Source organism: Bison bison, unplaced genomic scaffold (genome assembly GCF_000754665.1).
Source record: "Bison bison bison isolate TAMUID 2011002044 unplaced genomic scaffold, Bison_UMD1.0 scf7180017864461, whole genome shotgun sequence".
In the NCBI taxonomy this organism is placed as follows: Eukaryota; Metazoa; Chordata; class Mammalia; order Artiodactyla; family Bovidae; genus Bison; species Bison bison.
This window is the reverse complement of record NW_011495023.1, coordinates 1,590,422-1,598,838: the sequence shown is the minus strand read 5'-3', so window position 1 is coordinate 1,598,838 and position 8,417 is coordinate 1,590,422.

Below are 8,417 nucleotides of genomic sequence, written 5' to 3'. Positions count from 1 at the left end.
TGGAACCAGTCTGTTGTTCCATGTCCAGTTCTAACAGTTGCTTCCTGACCTGTGTACAGATTTCTCAGGAGGCAGGTCAGGTGGTCTGGTATTCCCATCTCTTGAAGAACTTTCCATAGTTTGTTGTGATCCACACAGTCAAAGGCTTTAGTGTAGTCAATGAACCAGAAGTAGATGTTTTTCTGGAATTACTTTGCTTTTTCTATGATCCAATGGAAGTTGGCAATTTGATCTCTGGTGCCCCTGCCTTTTGTAAATCTAACTTCAACATCTGGAAGTTCTTGGTTCACATACTGTTGAAGCCTATCTTGGAGAATTTTGAGCATTCCTTACTAGCATATGAGATGAGTGCAATTGTGCAGTAGTTTGAGCATTCTTTGGCATTGCCTTTCTTTGGGATTGGAATGAAAACTGACCTTTTCCAGTCCTGTGGCCACTGCTGAGTTTTCCAAATTTGCTGGCATATTGAGTGTAGCACTTTTACAGCATCATCTTTTAGGATTTGAAATAGGTCAGCTGGAATTCCATCACCTCCACTAGCTTTGTTCATAGTGATGCTTCCTAAGGCCCACTTCACTTCACATTCTAGGATATCTAGCTGTAGGAGAGTGATCACACCATTGTGATTATCTGGATCATGAAGATCTTTTTTGTATAGTTCTTGTATAGCTTTTGTATAGATGGCAATAATAAAGGGTAGGAAAAAGCAGAATAAACCAAAAAGTGCAATATTTGCCTTACAGGGATTTACTTGGAAATGTGACCCATAATAATTGCAAAAGAGAGAAACACTGTCCTGTCATTTTTTAGAAACCCACCTCATCTGAACAAGTTGATCTAAAATGAGGGAACAAAGGACTTTGCTCACTTTAATCTCATTTCCTAAAGTAAGTTCTTCAAAAGGGCAAAGAGACAATGTGGTGACAGACAAAGCAATGGCCTGGCAATGCCGAGTCTCAGCTCTGCCTCTGGGTGATGAGGACCCCAGGAGTCAGTTACTGAAACTGATCCAACTTTCCCCACTTGCGAGGTGAGATGCAATAATTGACTTCTCATAGATTGAAAAGCTGTTCTAATAATAATAATAATTCATAAATAAGATGGAGGAGAAGAAAGCTTCTTTTGAAAAATTCTGAACTTCATGAATCAAATCACAGTATTTACATTATTCAAGACATTCTCTTAAAAGACTCACCTTCTAGCTTTGACTCTCCTGGAAGATTTTTTTCTAAAGAGCGTTACCATGAGAAATAGAGTTTTTTGGGTCTTTTTTCTACTACAAGATAAAGATGGTGCATGTTATCCATGGAAGGATGAGAGGGAAGGTGAGTAACTTCATGAGTTGCTCCAGGAGACTGTGCCAACAACCCTATGGAGTCATTTTGCCAGTTAAGGGGAGATGGCAAAGTCCACTCCAAAAGTGATGCTGGGGTCAGAAAACAACTAAGCACTACAAAAAAATTATAACCCTTTAATTCTTACTGTGAAATGTGAACATTTTATTTTCTCTGTGTTTATCATACTGCAAAGACTTGTTAATGAGTTCTGTATTTGGGAAGGAGTTTTTGTGATTTAGGGGAAAAAAAAGTGAAAACCCCACAAATAGAAGAACCATCATTTCAACATTAATATAATTCCTTTTCCCACCCATTTCTCACAATCATGTATACTCTTGATATATTTAATCTTTTGCAATGGTTCCCATAGCAACTCCTCCTGGTAGTGGCAGAGCTGAAGGCTACTGGAATCTTGAAACTCAGCCTGCCCTGGGCAGGTTTCTCTCTCTCTCTCTCTCTTTCTACATTTACTTGTTTATATTAAATCTTGGGTGTTTTAAAACTCCCTTGTATTTGCCTTCAAAATCCTGCCAGAGATGAGAACGTGAGAGCATGAGATCCTTTTAAGGACAAAAAGATGTATCATTTTTGTTTTGTTTCATTTGGGGGTTTCCAAGCAGAGGTCCTGACTCATTTAAATCTGAACTCTCCATCACCATTTACAAATTCCTTAGCAGCACTTAACCAACATGAGGAGGTACTACTTAAGTGATAGGTAGTCCTTAGAATTTGTCCCTAGAGAGTAAAATCATCACCTCTGCTCTGCCCTCAGTTCTGGGGTGACCAGGAAATCAAGGTACTGAAAATCTGTAAAAATTCCTGGGTGACACAGGCAGGGTTTGCAAAGGCAGCTTTGGGACCACGTAATGCTTATAAATTCAAATGGTAGAACATTCTTCTCATTTCCTTCCTGCAATTTGTTTCTCTGCCTCCAGATAATACCAGCTCTGAGGAGTGGGCTTGGGGACCAGAAAATCAAATATTATTATTAATCACTGTAATTACTTTTCTTGGCCAAACTGGAGAGCTGGGAAGCAAATCAAATTCTCTTGAGTTCAGTCTTAACTAAAACACGTTACTGAGCCATGATTACTTCATCCTTAGTCATCTTAAACTAGGACTATTACTGCAAAAAAAAATGGTTTCTAAAATATAATCGATCTTGTTTATTTACATATATTCAACTCATAGGGTTTAAAGCACTTCTTCCTAAAGATGGAGAAAGATCTTGTCTAATTCCCAAACATACTGAAAACTTCAAGAGAAACAATATTAGTTTAAACGTTACTTACAAATACTGGTATGAGAATATACTTCTGCTTACTAGTTGAGGAAGATTAAAATTTCAGAGTTAATAATACTTAAATGTATTGGTTGAAATTATAGCAGTTATACTTCTAATAAATTAGTTGTACATTCTCTTTTTTAAAAATTTACTTTATTTTTATTTTATTCGTATTCTTTTTTGCACCATGCCACATGGCTTGTGCAAGCTTAGTTTTTCCAACCAAGGATTGAACTTGCACCTCCTGCATTGGGAGCATGCAGTCTTAACTGCTGGACCACCAGGGAGGTCCTTGTATTCCCTTTTTCTGATAAAAATACATCTAGGGCCTCCATTGTTGCCAAACTCTATAGAGTACCACTCACATTGAAAAAAGTCATAGATTTAGGTGTTTATTACAATTCTCCAGCAAATGAGATTAAACTCCTTTGATCTTAAACAAACTGAAAAGAGCATATTGTGACAATTTTCTGAGAGCAGAAAGCAAAATTACCCTGAGGAAAGTAAACCTTTTTTGAATTTGCACAGAAGCAAATACTAAATATATTAAATGCATTTCATTTAAAGCCACTGATATGGTCTATAGAATACACCAAAATATTTTGATTGGGATTTATGGTTAGATGAAACTCGTGGCTATTTTGTGCTACATTCAACAATGATTCAAAAGATTGCTTGAATGTTTCAGCCAGTAGATTTCACCATCAGGAAGTCAGGTTTGAGACCACATGAGTATGACATTCTAGCCATTTGTTAAAATGTCACAGTGACTTAGCTTTACAGGTGGCAGGAGACCAAAACTTTGATTTCTGTGAGCTAGTTTAGACACACTGCATTGTTATGTGATTCAAGGCACATCAATTTACCCCATCCAGGCTAGCTTCTTCACCTAAAAAACACCAGTGCTGAAACCCTAAAGTCTCTTGATTGTATATTTTATAAGATTATAAATTTGATCCATAACCTTCAGAAATTCACAATTGCATTGTAGTCAAAGAGATACAGCCTTTTTTAAAAAGCTGGCTTTTTATAGGTCAAATGGCAGCATGAGACATTCAAATATGTCAGCTTCTATTTCCTTTTTGAAAAACATATATTGAGCTATAAATGACATATAATAAACTGTACATAATTAAAGTATGCAATTTGATAAGTTTTGATCCATGCATATACCCATCATCACCACAATCAGGATAATGACCATCTCCATCACCCAGACAAATTCCTTATGTTCCTCTGTAATCCCCCTTTCCTATTCCCCTGTCCCTCCCTTCCCCTCAACCCCATTCCAATCCCTAGGCAACCACAGATCTGCTTTATTCACTACAGATTAGGGTGTGTTTTTTTTAATTTTATATAAAATTTTTACATTTAAAAATACACAGTAGGAATTATTTTTTGGCTTGACTTCTTTCACTCAGCATAATTATTTTGAGATTCATTCCTATTCTTGCAAATATTGATAATCTATTCCTCTTTATTGTTTAGCAGTATTCGATTGTATGGAGATACCAGAATTTGTTTATCCATTAACCTGTTAACGGACATCACAGTTGTTTCCAGTTTGGGATTATTACACATAAAGCTGCTAAGAACATTTATGTATAAATCTTTGGACATATATTTTTATTTCTAAGAACAGAGTGGCTAGATCATATAGTAAGTGTATCTTCAACTTCTTAAAAAGCAGACACACTGTTTCCAAAGGATTATGTGCATATACATTCCCACCTGCAGAATATGAGAATTCCAGTTTCTCCACATCCTTGCCAACTTTGGTATTATCAGTGTTTCTAATTTTACACATTCTAATCAGTGTGCATCAAAATGTAATTGAGGCTTTAATTTGCATTTTCCTATGATCAGCATGGGCTTCCCTGGTGGCTCAGTTGGTAAAGAATCCACCTGCAGTGCGGGAGACCTGGGTTCGATCCCTGGGTTGGGAAGGTCCCCTGGAGAAGGGAATGGCAACCCACTCCAGTTTTCTTGCCCAAAGAATCCCCATGGACACAGGAGCCTGGTGGGCCACACTCCATGGGGTTGCAAAGAGTCAGGCATGACTGAGCGACTGAGCACAGCACAGCATGTTCAGCATATTTCCATGAGTTTATTTGCCACCCATATGTCTTCTTTGATGAAATATCTTTTCAAATAATTTGCTCATTTTTATTTTGGCTGTTTATCTTATTTGTTGTTATTCAGTTGCTCAGTTGTGTCCAACTCTTTGCAACCCCATGGACTGCAGCATGCCTGGCCTTGCCAGGCCTTATTACTGAGTCTTAAAACTTCTTTCTGTATTTTGAATTCTAAGTTCCTTAGCTGACATGTGATTTGCAAATATTTTGTTCCCATCAGTGGCTGACAGTTTCTGCCTTTTAATTGGAGTGTTAGGCCATTGTGATTTAATGTAATTATAGGTGTGATAGGGTTATATCCACCATCGTGTTTATTTTTTTTTGTCGCATCTATTTCTTGTTAAATGGTTGAATTATATCTATCTTTTCACTATTTATTTGTATATGTCCTGTCTGTTTCTCCCTCTCTTTTTTCTTCTTTCTCTGCTTTCCTTTGGATACATTGTTGTTATGTGTGTGGGCCCAGTCACTCAGTCCTGTCCAACTCTATGCAACTCCATGGACTGTAGCCTTCCAGCCTCCTCTGTCTATGGTATTTTCCAGGCAAGAAAACTGGAGTGAGTTGCCATTTCCTTCTCCAGGGGATCTTCCTGACCCAGGAATCCAACCTGTGTCTCTTGCATTGGCAGGCTGATTCTTTATCACTGTGCCACTTGGAAAGTGACTTTAAGATACAGTATCCCTGCTGGCTCAGACAGTAAAGAATCCACCTGCCGTATGGGAAACCTGGGTTCAATCCCTGGGTTGGGAAGATCCCTTGGAGGAGGGCATGGCAACCCACTCCAGTATTCTTGGCTTGGAAAATACCATGGACAGAGGAGTCTGGTGGGCTACATCACATGGTGTCACAGAGAGTTGGACACAACTGAGTGACTAAGCACAGCAAATTTTTTAAATTGCATATTTATTTCAGAGCTATTCATTTTCATCTACTTGATGACAGGCATTAGTCCAGACACTGGAAATACAATAGTGAGTAAAGCAGACAAAATCTCTGTTACTCCCTAGAGATGTAACCTCTAGCTGGGGAGAGAAAGGGGACCAGGATGACTGGAGCAGGGTGTGCCAGGAGAAGATGGGAGGAAGCTGAAATAAGAGGTTCAGCCAGGACTCAGATCACATAAGATCTTGTAGATCGTGTTAGGGTGTTTGCCTTTAATTCTTGGTGTCATGAGAAGCTACTGACAGGTTTTGAGCATGAAAGACACATAATCTGGTTTACATTTTAAAAGAATGACTCTGGTTACCGGATGGCAAACCTAGAGGAAAAGCAGAAAGTGCAATTAGGAGGCTGTTGCATTTTTCCAAGGGAGAGAAAGTGGTGGTGTAGAGTAGAATGAAGCAGTTCAGATGTTAAATGGCTGGATTCTAGCTATATTTTTAAGACATAATGGACAGAACCTACTAATAGGTCAGATTTGGGGGAGAAAAAAGAGAAATCAGGGATGATTCCCAGGCTTTTTTCTGAGCAGCTACATGAAAGCTAGTGCCATTTGCTGCGGAAGATTAGGTTTTGCTTTGGATATATGAAACTTGACGCGTATATTAGATATTCAAACGGAGAAGTCAATTAGAATGACGGACAGGAGCCTCAAAGATGAGGGGAAAGGTCATGTTGTAGCAGAATAATTCAGAGTCACCAGGGGGCTGTGTAAACTTTTAAGAAGATATTTCCATTGGTGCATCCCAGGAGGAGAAGCCCTTATTTTCTTGTGAAGCACATATGCTGCGTTTCTTTGCACTCCAAGTCCAAGGCACAGCCTATACTCAGTGTGTTAGTGTAGGTTCTTTCGATCACATACAACAGAAGCTGACTCTGGATAACTAAAGCAAAAAAAAAAGCGGGGGGAGGAATTAGCTAAAAGGCATTTTCCAATACAGTCACAGAATTGAAGGAATATTGGAAACCACGACACAGGAAGGGCAGCATGAAGGGCCAGCTCAGAGACCTCTGTGATAAGAGTTTGAGGAAATGCTATGAATGAAACTCAGGTCCATTGGTGCTAAGTCCTCCATAGTCATTGCAATGCTCTAAAAAGCCAGAAGGACCACCTATCCCTCATCTGTTAGAGAAAGAGATTGAAAGAAATCCTTGCTATTAAAGTGTAGTCTTTTGCCAAATGGTGCAGCCAGTATTACCCACTCCAGTGTTCTTGCCTGGAGAATCCCAGGGACGGGGGAGCCCAGTGGGCTGCCGTCTATGGGGTCGCACAGAGTCAGACACGACTGAAGCGACTTAGCAGCAGCAGCAGCAGCAGCAGCCAGTATTTACTTGAATACTCTTTCAGTCCCACTTTCTTTCTCTTCTTCTTCTGAGACTCCACTGATACAAATGTTAGATCTCCTGATATTGTCCCTCAGGTTCCTGTCATTCTTTTTATTTTTTCTATTTCCTTCTGTTGTTCAGATTGGATAAATTCTATCAATCTGTCTTCAATTTCACTGATTCTATTCTCTGCTATTCTCTGCTATACTCAACCTAGATTTTGTTTCTCTTATTTCTTTATTTAGTTGTATAATTTCCATTTGGCTCTTTCTTAAATCACTTTAATTTCTTTGCTGAGATTTTCCTTTTTTTTTTTTCATTTGTTTCAAGAGAATTTGTAATACCTTGATGAGGCATTTTTATGATCTTTTTTTTTTAAATTTTTTAAAATTTATTTTTGGTTGTGATGGGTCTTCATTGCTGCATGCAGGCTTTCTCTAATTGCAAGAAGGGGCCACTTTTCATTGGGTGCACGTGCTTCTCATTTCAGGGACTTCTCTTGTTGCAGAGGAGCACAGGCCTCTGGGCGCACAGGCTTCAGTAGCTGCAACTCAGCAGTTGTGGCATACTGGCTTAGTTGCTCCACAGCAAGTGGAATCTTCCTAAACCAGGGATTGAACCCATGTCCCTTGCATAGGCAGGCAGATTCTTATCCACTGTACCACCAGGGAACTCCTGATCACTGCTTTAAAAGTCTGGCTTTTTAAAATTATTTCCTGGACTTTTTTTTTTTTTCCTTAGCAGACTCTAGGTCCTATTTATTAAAGGCTCTTTTATGATACTAGGCAGTCACCACATTTGGGTTTAGCCCACAGGTCCTGGCCTAATTGTGAGACCGTGGTTTCAGCACAAGTTAGTTTTCAGGGCCATGTGATATTACTTTGCTGCTTGTTTTCTTTGGTGCCACTGGGGCTCCCGCTGGTCCCTGATGGTACTTCTTGGGGTGATGGGATGTAGTTTTCTCAAAGTATCAAGTGCCTTTAGGTCGGGGAAGGGGTTCTCTGTCCAAGAGGACCAAGAGTCAACCTGGACCAGGTTCTCATTGTGGTTGGGTTCCTTTTATTTGTGCCACCCAACCATGCTGTGTGGAGGATGCCAATCTCAGGCCTGGAGGGAATTAGAGCACTTCCCTGGCCATTTGCTGTTTTGCAGTAGGATTCCCCTTGAGAGTGCCTCCCGGTGAGGAGCGAGAGTTCTCCTCCTGGTCGTTCATCATTACAGGGCTCCCAGTCAGTCCCCCTGCTGGTGCCCCTGAGCTTCTTGTGTGGCTGGCAAAACTCTCATTCAATTGAGGGGAGGTTCAGCTTCTCTAGCTGGCATCATGACCTGGAAATGTTCTCCACATCATACCCTGGGTCATTAATGGGACTCAGCCTGGCTTGTTTCCTTGTCTC